Source organism: Vicugna pacos, chromosome 19 (assembly GCF_048564905.1).
Source record: "Vicugna pacos chromosome 19, VicPac4, whole genome shotgun sequence".
Taxonomy (NCBI): Eukaryota; Metazoa; Chordata; class Mammalia; order Artiodactyla; family Camelidae; genus Vicugna; species Vicugna pacos.
In genome coordinates, this window is record NC_133005.1 from 37,260,290 (window position 1) to 37,284,214 (window position 23,925).

The following is a 23,925-nucleotide window of genomic DNA, read 5'->3' on the forward strand; positions in this document are numbered from 1 at the left end:
ACTACTTAACACATAATAGGGGCCCTTAAACCAGCCTGGGAGATCATGGAATGCTTCCTGGAGAAGGAGGCATTTCAATTCATCCTTAAAAGATATAGAAAAGTCAGCTAGATCAGGGGCCAGCAAACCTTTTCTGTACAGGGCCTGATAGTAAATATTTAGGCTCTACAGGTCTCTGCCACAACTACTCACTTCTGCTGTTGTAGATTGAAAGGAGCCATAGATAATGCTTAAACAAATAGATACAGATGTGTTCCAATAAAACTTTATTTATAAAACCAAATGATGGACCAGATTTGGCCTCTAGGCCATAGTGTACCAACCCCTGATCTAAATGATGGGAAAGGAGAGGCTACCTGAGGGAACAGCTCCAGCAAAGTTGTGGAGAAGAGAAAAAGCATGCAGAATTAGCAAAGAGCCAACATTGTGGTTTTCCTGCTCCCTGGGGCACAGAAAGAGACGTCTATGTTTACACAAAGACTTGTGCTGTCACACAGGCTGAGCACAGGATCCTCAATTAATTCACAAGTATTTATTGAGTGCCTACTACATGCCAGGCATTGTGCGAGGCACTGGGAACACAGCAGTGAGCAAGATCATTTCTGTGTCCTCAGGACTTAGATAGAACCCAGACAAGCATATAGTTTTTGTTAAATAAACGTGTTGAATAAGTGAATGGATAGATGGATGGATGGATGAGCGAGGGAGACAAACACAGAACACTCAGACAAGTAAATAAACAAATAAGCAATTGAATACAGTTTCCTCACTAGCTACGTGACCTTGAAGAAGTTATTTAACCTCTCTCTGCCCAGGAGGTTACTACAGTCAGCCCTCTATATGGCGGCCACATCTGCAGATTCAACCAACCGTGGATTGAAAATATCTGGGAAAAACAATTCCAGAAAGTTCCAAAAAACAAAACTTGAATTTGCAGTGTGTTGGCAACTATTAACATAACATTTACATTGTATTAGATATTGTAAGTAATCTAGAGATGTTTTAAAGCGGGTTGTGTGCAAATACTCTGCCATTTTACATAAGGGACTTGAGCATCCATAAATTTCGGTATCCGTGGGGATCCTGGAGCCAGTCCTCTGTGGGTACTGAGAGATGACTGTACAAGCCAAGTGCAGGACCAGCATGTAGTGTCTGCTCATAAATGTAGCTGCTGCTACTAGTTTAAGTCAATATGCAGTTAAATAAATACATGATCTTTAAAAACTGATCAGTGCTACACAGGAACAGAGCAGGTACAAATGAGAGAGAGAGGAAACTACTTTGGATCAGATAGTCGGGGTCAAGGCTGTCCTGGCCACATCCTGTGAGTATATCCTAGAATTAGTAGTGTTTCCAGCCGTGATGCCCTGCGGCCTCAGAAGAGGCAGTTAATTACAAATACAGGAAGGTGTCTTCTCTAATTAGAGTGTGAGTGTAAAGGATAAAAGGGGGAGAGAGGGTGAGGCTCTGGTCACAGAGCCAGGGTGCTCCACTGGGAACCCATCCATGAACCCCGAGAACTAGACTCAACTCTGGCAGGCCTGCCTGGAGCTGAGCCCTTCTCAGGTCCTAAGTGGAGGTTGGGGACAATGGGAAATACACCCTCTTAGGACAGGGGTAGGGTCGGGGGAGCAGGGAAAGGGTTTCGGAGCCACTCTGAAATAATGTGCTTAAAACAATGGGCCCAGCATGTGACAAGAGTGCTAAATCAGTGTTAGATGTTTCCAATCTTGTTACATTTTTGCTTTTTATTGTTGTTACCTGTTACCTGTTATTGTTAGCTGGGTGACCCTCTCTGAGCATCAGTTTTCTCTTCTTTAAAATGAGGTGATTACAGTACAGAAGTGCTAGATACAGGTAGAGCACGTGGCACAGAGCAGGGCCAGTAACATTTCTCTTGGCGGACGCTTAGGGGGCCATTACCTTGTGCGGGGCACCCACCCCTTCATGCACGATGGATGTGTTAACTCATTTAACCCTCATTTCCCAGACAAGAACCTCAGGGCCACCAGAGGCAGCCCTGTAACTGCTCAGCTCAGGGGGCACCAATCACACAGACCATAACAAGAACAGCACCCCTGAAGCTCTGGTGCACAGAGAGGTTAAGTTACTTGCTCAAGGTCACACAGCTAGTACACGGCAGAACCCAGGTTAGACCCCAGGCAGCCTGGCTCTAGAGCCTGGCTCCTAACCCTGTATCAGCATTTGCCCTTGTCATGTTGGTTGCTGTAATGCAGGGTTTCTGGGTTGCAGATAAATTGGTTTTCCCTTTGCCCAGCCATGCAGGCAACAAGTCTCCTTCCATCCATCTCTCACTTCTCTCTACCCCAAAAGCCTGAATAATTATGGGAATTTTTGATGGTTTTATTGTCTCTAAATTATACAAGAGCAATATATCTATGTTTCAGTTTGTTGTGCCTACTTCAATCTGAGGGAACGTGTGAAAATGCCTGGACATCCAACCTCAGAGATTGGCACTGGGTGGGTCCCTCTCTGCATAATCACATGCTCAAAGCCTTCACTAGACAGATGGGCTGAGCACAAAGTGACTGGCCCAGGGTCACACAGCTCGGAACTGCAGAACAAAAATAGGTCTTCTGGACTCCAGCCTCACTCTTCTTAATCCCCATGTCTGACGTCACAAACTGGTGGCCCATGAACCAAATGCAGCCTGCAGCCTGTTTGATTTGGCCTGCATGGTGTTTTCATAAAATTAGAATTTATCACCAGCATTTAAAGAGAAAGATATTTCCAGGAATGATATTCAAAACATGTAACCAGGCTGGCCTGGGCATCGACCATTCAGAGTGAACACTGGCAATCCAGCCAAAGCCATGGCTATTGCAAGAAAAAGCAATAAAAAATCAAAAAGTTTAAAAAAGGCAAAAGTATGGAGACACTAAAAAGCTTAATAGCTGCCAGGGGCTAGAGGGGAGGGAGGGATGAATCCACAGAGCACAGAGGATTTTTAGGGCAGTGAAACTACTCTATATGACATTGCAATGGTGGATACATATCATTATGCATTTGTCTAAACCCACAGAATGTACAATGCTGAGAGTGATCCCTAAAGTAAACTCTGGGCTCTGGGTGGGTCCCTAATGATGTGTCCTTTAGGTTCATTGATTGTAACAAATGTACTACTCTGGTGGGGGATATTGATATTTGGGAAGGCACTGGAGCAGGCAGAATAGGGTAAGGTAGGAGTGGAGAGGATATGGAAATTCTCTGTACTTCCCACTCAGTTTTGCTGTGAACCGCTGAAAAAGAGTCTGTTTAAAAAAAATCGGAAGATCTGGCCACACTGCTCCCACATTTTCACAGGGCCACATTGGGCTGTCGCCGAGTCCTAGGTACACCCTCAGGTTGAACGTGGGTATCCGAGTCTGCTAGGCTCCTGAGTCTGTCTCGCTCCAGGTATCCACCTGGCCAGTCCCTGTGTGTGACTCAGGCATGAAGAGGTTCTTGATGAGAAAGAGAATTGGGTGAAAGTGTGACCTGCTGGAGCCGGCCAATGAGGAGAGGAAAGAGCCCTGGTGACGCCTGCCTTTATCAGACCCTGCTCATCATCTCCCTGGGCTGGAGCCTCTTATGCCTTTTCTGTGGGGCTGAGTGAGCCACTCTTGATTCACCCGTCATGTGCCCGGGCCTGTGTGGGCGGGAGCCCACTGTGGGACACAGCCTCATGAAGCAGCCTCGCTCTGCACTGAAGCAGGCAGAATCGAAGTTCTGAAGTTTGAAATGATGCCAACCGGAAAGATTAGAATTAAAATAGGCAGGACATGGGCAATTAGAAGCTGCCTTACTCCCCCAAAAAATTATCCCTAAGGTCACACCCTTCCTGATAAATCAGATGAATTTTTCTTCTAGTAGTTTATTTGTACAATCACTCATTCATTTAACAAATGTCCAAAGGAGGCCTTAGAATAGAGACAACAGGACAGTTGAGGGGAGTGTTCAATAGCCAGCCATTGCTTGTACCTGACCACTGTCCATCCCTCCATCTTCTGGGGAACCCATTCCTTCCAAAGTATCATTCCATGTGGCTCAGGAGGAAGTGGGCTGTCTCCCCAAAAAGGGCAGTAAGTGGATCAGGCCTGCACAACGAGCATATTCCATCCCCCAGCCCCAGGGATTGGTTCTGGGATGGGCATGTGACCCAAGTCAGGCCAACATGAGTCAACCCTAGACTTACGCTGGGACTGCATAGAAAAGTCAGCTTCTGTCCACTTGGCTTGCTGACCTGGCAGAATGGAGCCCTGGGATGTGGGGGAATCATTGTCACCAATGGGGTGATCCTAACTGACACAGAAGAAAACAGAGCTGAGAGTTAGAAAGAGCATGGTTCCTAAATAACAGGTGCACATCTGGATCCAGCCATTCCTGAAGCTGAACCCATCTCAAGACTTTACATAAACCAATATATTCATACACACACGCACACATTTTTTTCTTATGCTATTTTGAGTTGGGTTTGTTTCTGTCATTTTCAGTCAAAAGACCTGGACTAGACAAGTAGATAAATAGTTATTTCTAGGCTGGAAGACAAATAGCTGTAGCAAAAGCAGACCATGAGAAATCCATACAGAGTGCTCTGAAAGCTGAAAGGAGAGAAAACCAGAACTGGCTCCAGGGAAGAGGCAAGTTTTTGTTTACACTCCACAGACATTCATTATTCATTCTGAGTTTTGATATTCTAATAACGATGACCATTTGCTGAATGATTAATAGATATCAGGTCCTGTGCTGAGTCTTTTCTCAGCCTGTTGTCCTCACAAGAGCACCATAAAGTAACTGCTCTCCTTGCTTTACATAAAACAAACTGAGGCTCAGAGAGGTGAAGTGACTTGCTCAAGATCACACAGCAATTAGACGATGAAGCGCTGACTCCAAAACCTGGGCTTTTCACCCCTAATTGGCACTGTCTCAGTCCCACATTTGCCAACATTCCCAAATTTTGCCCCAAAATGTGTTACCAAGAGATGGTAAATGGATGGTTGAAGATAAACATAAAGTGCTGGATACGGAGATGTGTCACCAGAGCCCCACCAGGAGACAGCCATGGAGGAAACAGTCCACAGACAGCTTCCAGCTCCTTTAGGGCCTGCCTCAGCTACAGGGAGCCTCTGCACCTGGGCCTCGCCCTTCCAGCGGGAACCGAGGCAGGAGGGAGAACGTAGCAGGAAATGAGGCCACAGTGGAGTGAAGAGGCGGTTCACGCAGGGCTGACAGGTCTGACAAACCGTGCAGAACCCGCTACAGGATTACCCGGATCAGGTGTAAGGTGAGAACACAGGGCCCTTATTCTGAAATTTTAAGAACTTCAAAACGGCAACAGCAGAGCATTAAACCAAGTGCAGGGCCCTTCAGAGTGTGGGGTGCTGTGTGACTACAATGGGTGCTCACCCAGCAAGCCAGCCCCGAAGCCACAGTCAGGAGTTGGATTTTATAGTCTGTCCTGTTGAGACATGCAGTCTCAGAGACGTGAAGTGACTTTCCCACAGCCCCACAGAGCGCCGGTGTTGGAGGCAGGATTCAACTTCAGGTCTTGTTCTCATAACTCCTGCTGTAGCTGGGAGAGCCACGGGACAGTAGTGACTCTGGACGCCCGAGGTCTCAGGAGCCAGGATCGGGGCTTTGCTGATCCTGTGGCCGGCAGACTCAGCACCCATTCCCTCCTCCCTCTCACTGTTCACGACGGTGACCAGACCCTCACTCTCCCAGCATCCCTTGCAGCTGGGTCAGGCACGTGGTTTGTCATGTAATCAGCTCTGCCGGAAGAGAGAGAGAGTTCTAGCGCTTTGGGGAAGGCTTTCACTTTGGGATAAAGGGGACAGATGTGGATGCCCTTCTTCCTACTGTGAGGAGCACTAAGCATGCATCCTAGAACCATGGCGGAGAAGCCAAGAGAATTGCAGAGATGCCAGCAAGAGCCCTGATTTTCTTGAGCTACTTAATCAATACCGACAACTGCCTCCCTCTGAACTTTTTATTATGTCGGGGAAATAAACCCTTGCTTGTTTGAGTCACTTGAGCAGTCATTTGGGTTTCCAGTTACTTGCAGCCAAACACATTTCCATCTATCACAGTCTCTTCTGCAGAACCATAGGTTGCTCTGGGGCTCCACTATACATCCAGAGATCCTGAGGTCAGAAATGGAGAGGAAACTTCCCCGAGTTGCCTGGTGGAGTCATGAGTTTACTGACTCACCATCCAGTGCTCCTTCTGCTCATGCTACAAATCCTGGTCTATTTCCTTTCATTTAGGCTGCTATAGACATGGCCAACAGCTGCTGTGTGAATTAAACATAAGGCAGTGATGACCTTGCCCCTGAATCTTTCCAGTCTCTTACGTAAATAGAGGCCCCAGGCCACTGCCTCCAAGCCTTTGGACCCAGGACAGCTTCCCACATCCTTTAAAAAAATGAGATGACCAAATGTAGAGTCTATGCTCCTGGAAAGTGTGAGTCACAAATCATGGAGCAGAAAGTTCACAGCCAGGAGTCTGCCTATCATACTGGCAGTCTAGTCCCCCAGGCTTACACTGAGTGTGTTTAGTGAAGCACTGACTCATCTGCAGCTTGTGGTTTGCTCTGACACTCAGATCATTTTCTGCTCTTCTTGTGCCAGGCTGGTGGTCTTGTTAGGTGCTGTCAACCTCCTGTCTCTGTCCATATTTTTAGAGGATTATATGAATACTAAAGAAATAATAACAGATACTAATACTCACAGCACTTTCATATTCTGAGTGCTTTAGGTGAATTTAAATTTTTTCTCAAAAATCATTGTCTAAGTAGTAGTACTGCTTATATTTTATGAACAGAAAAATTAAGGTCTAGAAAAGTTCAGTCACTTGCCCAGGGTAGCAGAGCTAGTAGTATTTGATGGAGCTGGAATATGACCATAAGTCTGATCCTGGAGTCCGGCTCTAAAGGACAAAGTCAATTAGATCCAATAGGATAGTTTCAGAGGCTCCACAATAGCAGTTCAGACGATAATAATGTTTATTGTTTTTTAAAAGACTTCTGGGGATTGGAGACCCTAGAGTGTATTTGGCATCTCAAGTTTGTCATAAAGGACCAAGACTCCTTGCCTTCAGTAGCAAGTCAGAACCTTGTCCTTAGGCTGGTCACCTACTGTCACAAGATGGCTGCCACAGCTCACTCATCACCTCTTCACACAAGTATGTCCAAAGCAGGAAAGGAAGAAAAGAGACAAATAGGTCTCTCTTCATGTGCTTCTTTCTTATCAGAGAGAAAATCTTTTCCCAGAAGCCCCCAGCAGATTTTCCTTTTGGCCAGAACTGGGTCATATGACCACCCCTAGACCAATCACAGGTCCAGGAGAATAAGCCATGGTTGCCTTAAATGAAATGTGGTTTATTTCCCAGGGCAGTACACATGGCCAGCAGAACAAAGTCAGAGTTCTGCCAGCAGAAAGAAAGGGGGAAATGGTAGTTGGCCTGGCAACCCCAGTGTCTGACACCCCAGCATTTTTAAACATTTAGCACAAGCACCACTACTGGTTGGCAAGATTATTGTAGTGGTACATGAAGTTGTGCTTTAAGAAAAAATTTAGTATTTATGACACATTTACATACATTTGAAAAAAAAATACATTGCTAACTCATCAGAACCATGAATTCATGAATATTATTTATCCAGATGAAACAACTGTATTTAAGGTTTTTTTTAAATAAAAAATTATATGAGTTATAGAAAAATATCAAGTAAATAATAGTTTAATCAAGATTTGGCAATTGTAAGGATAGGAAATTCTGTTCTATGCTACCCTGCTTGGCATTTTTTTCCAGCTTCTCAAAGGCATTCTGCCTTCAACCTCCCTCTTGAGGAAGACAAACATCCACAAAGATTTTTGCATCATCTGCAAATATGATTCAAATAAAGCCTCGAGCTCAAATATAATCCAGGCTTTCTCAGCCGGGAGGGGCAGGCATCTTGACTCCAATCCTTTCCTGGTATTTCACCTCTGTCTTAGTGGTTTTATGGTTTTACTGGGTCTGCGCCTCCTGTTGTAAGCTGCCACAAATCCTATTTCTGAAAGAACAAGATATAAATAATAAACAGAGTGACCACTTGAGATTTCTTGTCCTTGTCAGGAATTTTCAAACTTTCCTAAGGCATGAACTCTTTTCCTTTAAACAAGGGGTCCATCCTAAGAACTGGATAAATAAATTATGGCCCAGTGACACAATGAAATATGCTAGAGCCTTTGTTAAAAAGAATGAGGTCTTCCTCGACTTACACGGGGGTTACATCCCAATAAACCCATCATAAGTTGAAAATATTGTTAAGTTGAAAATGCATGTAATACACCTAACCCCACCAAACATCATAGCTTAGCCTCGCCTACCTTGAATGTGCTCAGAACACTTATAGTAGCCTAGAGTTGGGCAAAATCAACTAACACAAAGCCTATTTTATAACAGAGTGTTGAATATCTCATGTCATCCATTGATGCTTTGCTGAAGGTGAAGAACAGAATGGTTGTCTAAGTACAGGTTGGTTGTAAGTGTATTGGTTGTTCGCCCTCGTGATCGTAGGGCTGACTGGGAGCTGTGGCTCACTGCCCTGCCCAGCATCACAAGAGAGGACTGGACCACATGTCGCTGGCCTGGAAAAAGACCAAAATTTAAAATCTGAATTATAGTTCCTACTGAACACATACGCTTTCATACTATTGTAAAGTCGAATAATTGTGAAGTTGAACCGTCGTTAAGTTGGGGACCCTCTGTAAGTGTTGATATCAAGAGATGCCCAGGATGTATAGTTATGTGGAAGAAGCAAACAATGGGTACAGTGTAAACCAGGGGTCAACATTTTCTGTAAAGGGCCACATAGTAAATACTTTGGGCTTTGCAGGCTGTACAGTCCCTGTTGCAAGTCCTCAAGTGTGCTGTCGGGGCACAGAGGCAGCCACAGAAAGCACATAAACACATGGACAGTACTGTGCTCTAATAAAACTTTATTTATGGACACTGAGAGTTTAATCTCATATAATTTTCATGAATCACAAAATATTATCTTTTGGTTTTTTTCCAAACATTTAAAATGTAAGAAAATGTAAAAACCATTCTTAGCTTGCAGGCTATACAAAAACAGGCAGCAGGATAGATTTGTCCTGAGGACCATAGTTTGCTGATTCCTTGTATAAACCATTGATGCAAAAAGAAATGATAGAGAAACACAGGAAACAGGGAGATTACATTACATATATGGATGGGTGTGTGTGTGTGTGTGTGATATACTACATATTTGGAGAGAGAGAAAATGGGAGAGATTTGTATAGATAGCTAAAAGGACGCACAAGAAACCAACAACAGTTGGTGCTTCTGGAGACGGGAACTGGGAAAGATCAGATGAAGGCAGAAGGGAGACAGTTTCCCACACAGCCTTCTTATACTGTTTGAATTTTTCTCCATGTGCCTGTGTTGCTTTTACAAAGCAGAAGACATTCGCCGAAGCAAAAAGGATTTCTGTACCACGGTGTAGAATGAGATGATCTGAATCAACCTGGTTGATTGCCTGGTTGCATGTAGGCAACCATGGCAGAACTCCAGGGGGCGCTGTCCATGGGGTTATTTATAGCATGGATCCTCTGGCATTGTGCAGGCCCTACCCTGTGTGGCTGGCAACAAAATTAGCACCAAGACTTTGTATGACGTGAAATTAATAAGTAAATATTGAGGGAGTCCGGTTGGGGTGGAAGTCGTGGGAGGAACAATAAAATCTCGCTATTTCCGTTTTATGCTGTTCCTTATCTGGGTCACAGTAAAACCGATGTTCTGCCAATATTTACTTTTGATCTTTGCTCCAGAGTGAAGGAAAGATGCCCAGGCCCAGCATAAATGTGAGGGTGGAATTGAGAGTTATGAGAAGAGAAAGGAACTCACCCTGAAATAAAATCATCTCAAGAACCTAAATAAGAAAATGCCATTCGTTTCACAGAAACACTTAAAGGCCAAGTTTACTTATTCTGCTCCCACTCTTGGAACTCCAGTCAGCTTTCCCAGAAATTCGGGGTTCAATGAAACCCATTTGGAAGCATTTTTGACCTAGGTCAGAGGTCACAAATGGCAGCTTCCCACCTAGGTAGACAGATGGGGATTTTTGATCAGCAATGGTTTAATGGTTTCAAAATCAAGACATTTCACATAAATGTAGAAGTTTCTGGCTTCCTTTAGAACACTTGGAACTTGGCCATATTGGGCCCATGATCCCACATGGAAACTTTAGGTTGTAAGGTAGCCAAGTGGTACCTGCACCTTTCAGGTGGGACAAAGGTTACCAGTTTGCCACAGTCCCCACCCCTCCCTGTTACCTTCCAGCAAAACTGCTTCACTCATTTCTTTTTCCATTTATACTTCAGTCACTCAAACAATATTTATTAAGCACTTCCTATGTGCCAGGCACTGAGGTTATAGCTGTGAAAAAAACAGAAAAATATTCCTCACTTCATAGAACTTACGTTCCAGTTGGGAAGACAGACAATCAATTAAAAAAAGAAGGAAAAAAAAAAACATAAAATGCCAGATAGTGAGAAGTTCTATGGAGAAAAATAATGCAGCAAAAGTGGAGAGGGACTGTTAGGTGTGGTCAAGGAAGGCCTTACTGAGAAAGTTATTTGAGCAAATGCCTGAAGCAGGTGAGGAAGCAAGCCTTGAGGATATCCATGGGAAGAATACTCCAGTCAGAAAGAATAGCAAGTGCAAAGGCCCTGAGGCAGGCCTGTTCCTTTTGTGTCTGAGGAGCAGTGAGGCAGCCAGTGCATCTAGAGAGAAGTGAGTGAGGAGGAGAGGGAGAAAGATGAAGTCAGGGAGGTGCCAGGTGTACAAATCTTGGCGGGGCTCGTAGGGATCTTTGGCTTTTACTCTACACGGGGTGGGAACCATGGAGGGTTCTGAGCAGAGGAGGGATGTGGTTGGAATTAGGTTTTGATAGACTCTCTTTGGCTGTGTGAGGTGAATGCACTGTGTGCATGTGTGTGTGTAGAGAGTGGGACTGGGAACAGGAGTGGAAGCAAGGAGACCAGTGAGACCCTACTGCAGTCATTGTCCGGGCATAAGATGATGGTGGCCAGATCAGGTGGTGGCCATAGAGATGGGAGAAGAGTTTGGATTTTGGGCATATTTACTGTGCTTCCTACCTGGCTCTTTCTGGCACTTATGAGAAACTTCCTTCATTCACTCTGATCCAGCCACATTGTCCTTGCATATTCAGCCTCATGGCTGTATCTTTTAATCCCCCAAAGATTTTATGTGTTCATTTGATTTTTAAACAGCCCCATTTCACAGATGAGGAAACTGAGGCATAGGAAGATGAGCTCCTGTTTACTCAATGTATTTTCTAAAGAGGCTCAAATCAGTATGTCCCATCTCTTATGATTTTTCTCTATCTTCAAAAAAAACAGCTTTTTTGAGGTATAATTCACATGCCACAAAATTCACGTTTTTAAAATGTGCAATCCAGTGGGTTTTGTTATATTCACAGTGTTGTGCAACCATCACCACTATCTAATTTAGAAATTGTCATCGCCCCGCAAAGAAACTCTGTACCCATTAGCAGTCACTCCCCATTCCTCCCTTCCCAGACTCTGGCAACCAGTAATCTACTTTGTGTCTTTGTCAATTTGCGCCTTCTGGACATTTCAGATAAATGGAATCATACAATATATGCCTTCTGTGACTGGCTTCTTCCACTTAGCATGTCTTTGAGGTTGATCCATGCCATAGCCTGTATAACTATTGCATTCCTCTTATGGCTGAATAATACTCTGTTGAATGGATTTGTCACACTTTGTTTATGTTGATGGACATTTGTTTTTGTGTGACGTATGCCTTCACTGCTCTTGGGTGCCTTGATACCTAGTAATGGAATTGCTGGTTAAACTCTATGTATAACCTTTTGAGGAACCATGTTTTCCAAATGGTTTTCCAAAGTTCTACACCATTCTAAAATCTCCCCAGCCAATGTGTGAGGTTCTAGGTTCTGTACATCCTCCTCATATAAAGTGACTCTTCTTATAAAGTTACTTTGACAATCCTCCCATTGAGTGGTAAGGTCTCTCCATTCTCTCCTGTCCCTTCCCCTTGAACCCTGCATGACCTTTACAACTGCATCAACCAACAGAGGACAGTGGAAATGATCCTGTGTAACTTCCAAGCCCAGATCCTAAAAACGCCCCACGCTTCCAGCTTGTTCTCTCGGAATGCTTGCTCTGGGAACCCAGCCGCCGTGTTGCGAGGAAGCCCAAATAGCCCAAGTGAAGCGCCCACGTGGAGAAGTCACGTGTAGGGTGTCCTACTGCCATCCCAGCCGAGAAGCCAGCGGCCAGCCATACAAGTGACGACTCTCCACATGATAGCAGTGACCCCCCCCAGGCACCAAGTCACCCCCTATTCTTCCAGTCACCCCGGCTGAGACTGCCAACATCATGGAACAGAGACGATATAGATCTCTGTGCCTTATCCGAATTCCTGACCCACAGGATCCAAGAGATAGAAATTCAAAAGGATAGAATGGCTGTTTTATGCCACTCAGTTCTGGCATGTTTGTTGCGCAGCAGTAGTAACCAAAACGCACAGCTAGCAAGGGCCAAGGTCAGAATTCGGACCCTAGTCTGTCTGGCCTCAGGGCCATCCCTTTATGATCCCATGGGCCTGTCCCACACCTCAGGCCATGAGGATGGGAGTTGATGCTCCCTTCCCTGTCCCATTTGACACTGACCTTCTGGCAGCAACATAAACCTTTGACCACCGACGGAAATTCCTTCCTTTTGTCAGCTTGTTGCTGCTCCACAGTTGTTTAATGCACGAGAACTTTTACGCTTTCTACAAAAACCAGAATAAATAAATAAGGAAAAATAAAATCCACCTGTCATCCCCAGCATGCAGGGAGAATCTCTGTGAAACACTTGACTCTGGGGTTAAATCGCAGGATACAGGCATGATTTCACCATGTACGTGTACATGGCGCCAAAAGGGGACGGCGGGGCAGGGGGAGAGAAATGACCTAAATAGTCCAGGTGAGTCTGGCTGGCAGAGCCTGTCTTTTGTTCAGCATGTCCCTAAACACAAGGCAGCCCCTCCATCCAGGGGCTATTTTGAATTACAAAGAGTTCCTCGTGCATGGTTGAGAGAAAATTTAACTTATTTTCTAGGATCATTTTGACTCTACTTAAAAGGAGAACTTTTTCCCCCCAGCAAAAAGACGGATTGCTTTACACGTATGGTTTTGCACTTGCCTTTTTCACAGAACAACATACCTTGAACTGCTTCTGTGTAAGCTACTTCCTAGTGGCCCTCTTTGTAGGAGAGAAGCTTTTCCGTGACACACAAGATATCTGGGTCTGGGCTGTAACACAGTAAAATCTACTGAAACACCATGAATCTTCCGGTCGTAATGCTGAGTGAAAGAATCCAGACGGGGAAGAGCCCATACAGTGTGATTCCATTTATATAAAGTCCAAAAGCAATAAAGTTAAGCTATGGGGTTAGAACTCAGGACAGTGGTTAGTTAACCTGGAGGTGGGGGCGGGGTGACTGGGAGGGGACATGAAGGGGGCTTCTAGAATGTTCTGTTTCATTCTGGAACGTTCATCTGGATGCTAATTAGACCAGTTTGTCCACTTGGTGAGAATTCACTATGATGTATGCACTTTTCTGTGCAAGAAAACAACCAAAAAAACCCAGTGTTTTCAGAATGTGGGCTGTACTGTATGAAAATACATGTTTTATATGTTTGTAGACATATGTGAGTATTTAGAGGACTGGATACAGAGTTGGGAAAGCTGGGTCTGAATCTTTATAATTTTATCCTGACACTGATAAATCTGTCACCTTGGGCAAATTACTTACCTTCCCTGAGCCTCAGTTTCTTCACCTGGACTCTTTACCAGGCCCACAAGCCTCACAGGATCAACCCTGCCACTCTCTCCAACTGGATCTACCAACCGTCTTTGGCTCTCTTTCTCAGCCCCAGCCACACTGGTTGCCATTCTGTTCCTCTCACAAGCAAAGCTTAGTGTAGCCTCGGGGCCTTTGCACTGGCTACTAGTTCCTGCTACCTGGAACTGTCCTCTCCCTGCTTTTCTTGGATTGGTCCTATTTTCTTCATTCATGTCTCAGTCCAAGTGTCACCTCCTCAGAGAGCCGCTCAGTGACCACTCCCCACACAAACCAACATCGATTACATTCCCTGGTCTCATTTTCTTCCCAGTGCCTCTCTCTGAAATTGTCATACTTGTTTTCTTGTGTTGCCGTTGTTTACTTGGCACTTGCTCAGCATTCCCTGTGTACCTACAGGCTCCATGAGATCAGGGATCTTGATAGTCTTGTTCATTGCTACATCCTCATCATCTCAAACAGTAACTATTTGTTGAATGAATTAATCAATCTACACAGTGATTTGATTCTACTTTATAGAATCCTCAAGAGGGTCAATGAGATGATGTCTTGAAAGCACATTTTAAGCATCCAGATTTATGAAACACAAGAGAACTCTGAAAGCCTCGTTTGAATGTGGCTCACTGCTAAACAGGCTTAGGTTTCCTCTTGAGCTAGACCTTTGATAATCTGATTCCTTGTAAAAGTCACTGTTCCTTCTGTAGCTATTTCCCCCCTCATCTTTTGTTCTATTGGCCATCTGCCTGAAACAAAATCACTAATACTCTTGTTTAGTTTATTTCTTTCTTTAATCTTACTTTAACATGATATTGAGTCACTTAAAAGGTACAAAGAGTGCATAATGAGGAGTCTGTCTGCTTCTGATTCTTGACCCAGAAGCAGCTAACATTTCCAGATACCTGGAAGATGATTCCAGAAATTTTCTACACATAAACAGGCATGTAGCGATAAATAGCCCCACCTTTTCTAGTTACACAAAAAGGATCTGATTATATGCAGATCTGCTTTATATCTTTGCCTTTTCTTTTTTTCCACTTTACAATCTATTTCCATTTCACTACCCATGAAGTGGCTTTGCTCTTTTTAGCGGCTGTATGGTACATCGTGAGTTACCTGTTCCCCTGCTGACGGACTCAGGGTAAACCCAGTCTTTTGCTACTACGAACAGTGCCTTTCCTCAAACATAACATCTTGGGGCCCAGGAAAGTCACTGGAGGCCGTCTGAGTCTGTTAAAGGAACCCCAGATCTCACCCTTCCCCAACATCATCTCCACCCGCCTCCAAATAACCTCCTCGGTGTTTGTATTTTGGCCTTTGAAAGACTTTTTCAGAGTTGACTTTGGCTTCTTGGCCTGAACTCTGAAGTGTTTGAGCTGATAAGACAGTGGGCTTGGCTGAGAGGGGGTAGTAAATAGTTACCTTGGAGGCCCTCAGCCCGAGCAGGAGTGGGGGCCGCAGCCCACCTCCAGCCGCGGGCTGTATGGACGGGAGAGGGTGAAGCGGTGCTGGGGCCCGACAGCCTGGGGAAGGGCGGGGGGTGGGGGGAGGCGGCTGCACGCAGGCCTGCTCCTCACCAATTCCTTGTGACCTTCAAGAACAGCCTGGACAGGGCTAAGCAAGTGTTGGCTTATTTACTGGAGCCTCTCTGAAACCAAACGGGACACTGTGGGCAAGTTAGAGCAAAGCCCTGGCAAACCTCAAGGCTCGGACATACCTCAAGAGGCCTTGTACCCTGAGGAGCCTGAGAAGCCACAGAAGGGCCCTGTTTCTGTGGCTGCGGCAGACACGTTGGCACAGTTGTGACACTGTCTCACCACATGCTGTCCACTGTTCTCTCATTCCAGGGGTTTTACCTGCCTGGCACTGACCTAGGTCCCAGGCCACAGAAGGAAACATAGTTCGTCCCCATTCCCACCTTCCAGAGCTTTTGTCAGTCTAGAATGACAAAGGTGACAAACAGACAAGGAGTTCCCAGGGTGCTATGACGGGGACAGACAGGCTGTAGGGGCCAGAGCAAGGGCACTGCCTGGCCTAGAGTAGGAGAGGGCCTCCCCAGTCATGACACATCCCAGCTGAACACTCCCCAGGGATCCCCAGGAATCCCCCAAATTCCCAGAGCCCACGGCCCCTGCGTGATCTGGCCCTGCCCACCTCTCCAACCTGGGTCAGCTTGTCAACACTCCAGCTTGTCAACACTCTATAGTGGCTCCTGCCTCAGGTCCTTATAGTGCTCTCCCTCTGCCTACAGCATCCTTACCTCCCACCTCCTTAGCCAAGATGTCACCTCCTCCTCCAAGAAGCCTTCCCTGGTGCCCAGGATGGGTCTGGATCCCCCTCAGGGCTATCTCGTGCGCCTGTACATTCCCTGTCCCAGCTCCGACTATTCTGGATTGGGGTCACCTGTCTGTAGGTGGCCAAAGTAGCCCAGCATGGCCAGAATCCAGGCTCCATGGCTGGCCTGCCTAGATTCAGATGTTGGCTCCCCTTCTTATAACCTTGGGCCGCAGTTTTCTCATCTAGAAAGTGGGCATTATGATGGCACCTACCCCACAGGATGGTTGTGAGGAAGAAGTGATTTAATTTAAGTGCTTAGAGCAGCGTCTGGCATAGAATTTGTGCTCCGTATTATTACATCCGTCTCTCTTCCTCCCACAAGGTTCTCACTTAACATTTGCTGGATAAATTAATACAGCCCTTCAAATACACTGGTGAAGATGAGCAGTGGGGAGAAATGCTTGTGATATAATGGAAATGTTTTTAAAAACACAACACTAAGTAGTAGAGCAGTATGATTTACAACTATGCAAACACACACACACACACACAGTACTCTAGCTTAGGAGAAAGAAAAAAAACCAGAATGTTTGGTGTGGTTGCATTAGAAGAATGGGACAAAGAATAATTTTTCTTCTTTCTTGTTTGATGTGTTTTTTTTCTAATCTTCTTTAATAAGCATGGCTTCAATTTAAGTGAGAAAAAATAACAACAAATCTAGAGAAGGGGCAGCCCGCAAGCCCTTTCTGTTCCATACAGTTTTCCCACAAACTAGGGTAGGGTGGGGCAGGGTGGAGTGGTCAGAGAAAAAGCTGCTCTTTAGAAGTGAAGCAAGAGTGGGAAAACCAGCGTGCTCTGGGTTGGGGGAAGGTGTCAGCCGACCAGGGGGAAGTTGTGCCCAATAATGACAAAGCGTGCCCTCTCCCAACACAGGGCGTGCTGGACATTATGGGTGCTGCCACTCCCCAAAGCCTCCCCAGACCCCTAGAGGAGGGGTGGCGACCTCACCTAACACCATAGCCCCCATGTTTCCCTGTAGCTTCACAGGTATCACACCACCGTGTTTGTGACCCTCTTCACGTACATGACCTAACGTAACCTGATCCTGATAACCTGCCTGCAAGCAAGCCGTAGGTCACTATGGTAGGTACGGTATGCTCATTTCACAGAGGGGGAAACTGAGGCTCGAAAAGTTTAATGATTTGTCCAAGGTTGCCTAGCTGGTAAATGGCAGTCTAAATTTAACACCATCTGGCTCTATCCTTGTCTGTGATTGGCCTCCTTCTTCTAATTTCTACTAAACCAAATGGTGAGTTTCTAGAGGAAAGAGGTGGGTTCATAGGCTTCATTGTGTCCCCAGGGTCTGGCATCATTACGCAATAATGATTGAGTAAATGAACTAACAAATGGGGGTTGGATGGATGGATGGATGAGTAGATGGGTAGATGGATGGATGGACTGAGTAGGCAGATGGTTGAAATGCATGAATGAAAGGATGGATGGATGGATGGATAGATGGGTGGGTGGATGGACTGATGGATGAGTGGGTGGGTAGAATGCATATATGGAATGAATACATGGCTGAATATGTAAAATAATTAATTGAATAAATGATTGTGAAAGGCAGAGGGCACTAAGAAGAGGAATGTTTGTTCCTGAACCTTGAATGTGCCCTTCAGGAAGATTGTAAAACAGCAGCTCTCAGGTAAAACCAGGCTTCAGGTTTGTTTTGTTTGGTTGTCAAAAGTGTTCTTAATTTTTTGAATTAATTGCCATGATTTAAACATGAAGTTTCACATTAAAAATCTAAATGGCTGGCTTCTCTTGCAAAACTGGGATAGTGCACATGCCAGGAAACAGTATACCAGGACTGACAGGGCAGAGCCGTCTGGGACACCACAGTCCCCGCCACTGCCCAAGGCATCCTCGATGTTGAGACTGGGTGTCGGCTGCCATTTATCATGGCACTTTGGGCGGGTGGTTTTCTCATCGTATAATTATAATGAAAATGAAAAATCTCTTGTACCCGACTCTCCATCAAAAGTTGGGAAATGAGAATACATAAAAAGAAAACCTGGAATGAAGATATTTCTTTGTGGACGAAGAGACTTTTCCTGGAATCTGATGCCCGAACAATGCATGCTTTCCTGAGGGACAGCAGAGTCCAGTGGGTAAGGGCACAGGTGCTGGAGCCTGACAACCCGGGTTCAAGCCCCAGCTCTGCTATATATTGGCTGTGTGGCCTTCGGCAAGTCACTGAACCTCTCTGGGCCTCAGTTTCCTCATCTCTAAGGCAGAGATGGTGTCAGTCCCCACTTCCAGAGTGTTAATGATCAAGTTCCTTTATGTGAAGCTCTCTGCATGTGAGCCATTCTTACCTTAGGTAGCAGTAACTTCGGTCACTTTGTGTGACCTGCCTGGGCTCTGTGGGCTCACAGCAGGGGTTCTAAGCCTAGGACCATTTGGCAATGTCTAGATTTGGCAACGCCTAAAGACATTTCAGGCTGTCACAATGTCCCATTTCAGGATGTGGCCGGTTAGGCAAGGGATGTGTCCCTAGCGCCTCCCAGTGGCCTCACCCTTAAACTGCCTGAAACTCCCCAACCTGGGGTGGTAATGAGGAAGATGGGGGCTTACCCCAGGACCATCTTCATCCAGACTAGCTGGGGATGTGGGGATTTAAGGGAATGAAAGTTGGTAGCAAAGCTTGGGAGACAAAATGACATGGGTTTGGATCCCAGCTCTTCCACAGTCCAGAAGGGAGACCTTGGACAAATCCTATGACCCCTCTGGACCTCAGTTTCCTCATCTGTAAAATGGTGATGATGTTACTTCACACTGTTGCTGGTAGGATTAGATTAAGCAATATACATAAAGAGATGGCACTCATTGGATACTTCATAATCCTTCTCTCTGACACTGGTATTCACCTAAATCCATAGCCATTTGCATTTGATGAACTTCCAGTATGCCCAAAGTGACTTTTAAATAAGTATTAAATAAACAATTTTGTTGCAAAGGCATATTTACTGATATGGAATGGGATCCACAATATATTACCAAATCATCTCAGGCCTCAACTACATTGTCCGCAGTGGGATCCCATTTTTGTTTGACATACGTGTATTTTAAAATACGTACATTTGTAATATATGTGAGAAACAAAGACCTAACTTTCTTAGTATATAAAGAGCTCTTGCAGATGAAAAAAGAGACGATTATCCAATAGAAAAATAGGCAAAGGACATGATTGCCTTGCTACCAGAAGAGAAATACAAATGGCCTTTAGATATATTTTTAAATTACCAACCTGACATAAAAGGAAAGACTATGCAGATTACAACTGTGGTGAACACCTTCTTCCCCCAGTCAGCAAGGCAAAGATGGAGGAGCCGGATAATAGTTGGCATTGGCTAAAGTGTGGGGAAACGATTGCTCACGTAAGTTGTTGGTCTGAATGTCAATTGGTAGGAACGACCTTAGAAAGCATTTAGACAATAAGTGTTAAAATTTAAAAATGCACCTGCCCTGTGACTGGGCAGTTCAGCTGCTAAGAATTTATCCCTACAGAAATAGATACACACACGGAAAGACTCCTGTGAAAGGAATACTAATTGCAGCATTGTTTGCTGCAGCAAAGGACTGGAATCACCTACATGACTATCACCAGGGGCTGGTTAGATAAATTATTATATTCAGACAATGGAATGTGTGAAGAATGCTCTCCTGGTGCTGATCGGGAAAGATCTCCAAGGTACATTGTTAAGTAAAAAACAAAACAAAACCAAACAAAACCAATGCAGAACAGGGCGTGTAGAATGCTTCCATTCAGAGAAACAACCTCAGGAATTCACGTACATGTTTGCTTATCTACACTCTGGGTATCTCTGTAATGATCCCCAGGAAACAATAACCAGGATGGCTTCCGGAAAGGGAAGCTTGGAAATTTGGAGCCGGGGGGCAGGGGTTAAGGACTGGAGATAGAATATCCACTGTACATCTTTTGGTATTTTTTCAGTGATTTTTCACGTGAATATGTTTCCTTATTAATTTTTTAAGAAAATTTTTAATGCACTGATAGATGAGAGAGAGAGAGAAAAACGCCCACAAGGATGTGCTCCAAAGTGTCAGCAGCACTTATCTCTGGGTGGCTGATGTGAATCTGCAGTGACTTTTATTTTCTTCTTTTTACTTAGATGGATTTTCTAGTTTTTAAAAATAATTGTCAAGGAATATTTGATAGTTAAAAAAAATTCTTTGAAAGTAGACCCTTTCTGTTTTCTTGGTAGTCAGAAGAAAACTAACCTCTACACCAAAAACAACAGAAAACACACACTCCCCTTAATAGGCAAATTATTTTCATTGCCAAGAACATTATGGAGTCTGAGATTGGGTGGCTGGAAGTACATTCCACGAAAAAGTGAGAATTAATGCAATCGTTTTACCGTGCATTGCTGGGCATCCAAACTCTAAGCTTCATATGACTGAATGATTATGCTGTACACCAGAAATTGACACAACTCAATTTAAAAATTAAAATAAAATTTTAAAAATAGAAAATAAAAAACTCTAAGCTTCCAACTCAGATCTGGGCTCAAATCAGGTTCTAATGGGCTACTCATCAGTTGAGCATGTTGTTCCAACCCTCTTGGCCTCAGTTTCCTCGTCCATAATATGGGAAGACCATAGCACTGCTGGGAGACTTGTGTGAGATGATGCCTGTAGAGCGCTTAGCTCAGAGTGGACATGGTGCGGGATCCAGTTCTTATTCTAAGCACGATGGGAAAACACGGAACAGGCAGGAATTCTGCACACCCAAGGGAAGGACAGGATAAGGGGCCCTCTTCCTTCTTCAGGATTAGTTTGCAAGTAGCTCTGCCAGGTCCTCAGCACTCCGCCCAACTCCTCTGGGCAGTCTTCCGACGGTTTGGAGAGAGTGACACCAAGTGACCAAGGCTGAAACTACACCTTCTAGCCTCAGGTTTGGCGCGAGCCTGGGATCATCTCCTGGTCCCCTCCACCTGCGGTCTTGAGCAAGACGCTGAACCTCTCTGGATCTCATTTTTCTCAGTTGTAAAGTGGAGATGGTGCTGCCTGCCTGGTAGGGCAGAGGTGAGCCTCTGTAGCCTATGGACATCATCTCCAGGCCGCTGTGTTATACAGCAAACACCTGCAGGCACATGGCTCTCATTATCATTGCCCCTTCAAACTTCTGTATTCCTTCCATCCTCCCCAAGAGTGACTCTAAATCAGGGTCTCCAAAAGTATAGACCAAGTACCCATAGTGCTTCATGGGAAGATTTTAGTGGGTTCAGGGCTGCACCATCAAATAACATTCCAGTTTCTTTCAATCCTGATTACATCGAGGCAACAGCTTGATACTAATGTGTCTTTAATGCCCTTCTAACTCTTACCCATCTTTTGAACAAAAAGAGAGTGGGCCTCAGACTTAGAGCCTTCAGAAGGCAAGGTTATTGGGCCACAATTTTATAAATTTAAATGTTTTCTTATTCTTTTTTTGTGGTCACTTTCTGTTGAGGGCAAGTGGTGCTGGTTTTCTATTTACAGTGGATGTGGTAGATGGTGTTATTGTCAATGTTTATCAGTCCTTCCTGCTGGCAGTTCCCTGGTAACTCTCTCTGATGTCAGGCTTGGCTGTGTGACTTCCTTTGACCAAGAGAATGTGAGCTAAGCTTCCAAGCACAAGCTTTGAAAGCCAGCGTGTGGTTCTGCCACTGGCTCTTTTCTCTCTGCTGTGAGTTGGGCAGAGGATGGGCCAGGCTTGGGCTACTTCTTCAGCCTTAACTCCAGAGCAAAGAGAACATGTGGACTAGAGCTGCAGCCAACCTGCAACCAATATGAAATATTAATGACAAACAAACCTTTGTTGTTGACAGCCCACTGAGATTCTGGGGTAAGTTGTTACTTCAGAGAAACTCAGCCTGAGATGACTGATACAGTGGAGATAAAAGTTTTCCTTTAAAAACAAATACACTTAGGTAAAATGAATGTGTTTGTTTAAAGAAAAATATTAAGTAGATAATGTGCAGGCAGCAGGGGACAGACATACTGAAGGTAGTAGTTGGATGACTGAAGTTCAGGAAACACTGGTGTAGAGTTTTAAATGTGAAAACTGTTGCTCCAGGTTGCAGGTACTCATCTCAGAGCCTCCCAGACACTCCCCAGTTTGCATTTCAAACTCTCCAGTCTACCTCCCCACCATGTAGCCAGAGTGAGTTTTCTAAAGTGCAGATTTGATCAGGTTCCTCCCCTGCTCTAACCCCTTTGATGGCTACGTTGTGCCCTCAGGATAAAGTCCTCAATCTTCATCATGGACTCCAGACCTGTCATAGGCTGTCCCCTCACCTCCACCTCCACTCCCTCTCGTGCTCTCTGCTCTGTCCACGCTGATTTCTTTGTTTCTCTTCAAAAGCGGCAAGCATGCTCTTGTCTCAGAGCCTCAGAATCTGAAATTCTCTTCACCTGCAATGCCCTTCCCAAAGAGAAATACGTGGCAGTTCCCATACTCCCTGAGGTCTCTGCTTAAACATTGCTTCCTCAAAGAGTTCTTCCCAGACCATCCTACATAAAACAGCAACCCTCCGCTCTTCTGTCCCCTTTTCTGGTTTTTTTTTTTTTTGCTCCATGTCACCATTACCCTCCGGCCATATTACATATTTGCTTACAGTCTTTCCCCCCCATTAGAATGTTGGCTCCTTGAAGGCAAGGTTTTTGTCTGTTTCTTCACTGCTTTAGCCCCAATGCCTAGAACACTAGCTGGCACATAGTAGGTGCTCAGTAAGTATTTGCTGAATAAAGGCATGAATAAAAGATGGCAGAGGTAAACCCCAGCAGTTTTAGGCCCAGGACATCGTACTGTCTTCACATCCAGCTGATAAAGAATTTCTCTTTCCTAATAGTTCAGATCACATGAGTCTCACTGGCTACCTGAGATCGCATGTCTCTCTGTGAACCTCTGTGAATCACTGTGGCCAGGAGAGTGGGATACACTGATTTCCTAGGTCATGTACCCTTATTTAAGTCCAGGAGTAGACTCAGCCCCACCTGGGCCACGTGGACCGTGAGACAGAGTGTGCTGTAAGAAGACTGTGATGCTGTTATCAGAGAAAGAGGAAGTGGCTGCCAGGTGGGCAAACCCCAAAAGGTAAATTATTCACCTAGCTGAGTGCCCAGGACTTAGCATGGGTTCTATGAATGAGGAACCGTGTTTGGAATCAAGTTGTATTCAGGTGGAAGGTGAGGTAGGGGGAGCTCTGTCAATACCGGAGAGGGAGCAAGAATAAGGAGCAGATGATTTGGGCAGTCCCTAGACACCAATATATCCATGGCATTAAAACACTGCTGAAAGAAATTTGAAGTCTAGGGGCAAAAGAAATCTTCATTTTCTACATGCAACTTCTTACATAATCAGCAAAAGATAAATTAATCTCTCTTTGAACACTGAGAATGACACAAGAAGAAATTTTAAAATAAACGTTGTTGGCTCTAATCTATTACTGTTGATTAGATCGAGGACCCACATGTGCTTATTGCATGACACAGCCATAAGGCATACCACAGACCCCAAGGGCCGGCCAAGTGGGGCCTCCTGAAATTGGCAGTCACGGTCAGCTGAAATTCGGAAACCATATGGCGTGGTGCTGTTACTGGGAATGAGTAATCTATTTTGTTCAGAATCTAATAATCTTTAATAATGCCTCTAGTGGT

At 45.0% G+C, this 23,925-nt stretch overlaps 2 long non-coding RNA genes across 2 annotated transcripts in view; one reads left to right on the forward strand and one right to left on the reverse strand.

The window, feature by feature from the left end:
- The window catches only part of LOC140687457 (uncharacterized), a 284,201-nt gene that overhangs the window by 243,103 nt on the left and 17,173 nt on the right, over nt 1–23,925 (forward strand). The window lies entirely within an intron of this gene.
- LOC140687311 (uncharacterized) lies at nt 7,725–13,528 on the reverse strand. Its single transcript, XR_012061513.1, has 3 exons — nt 13,284–13,528; nt 12,746–12,849; nt 7,725–8,056 (listed from the first exon to the last, which is right to left on the reverse strand). It is a non-coding gene; the product is annotated as an uncharacterized lncRNA (long non-coding RNA).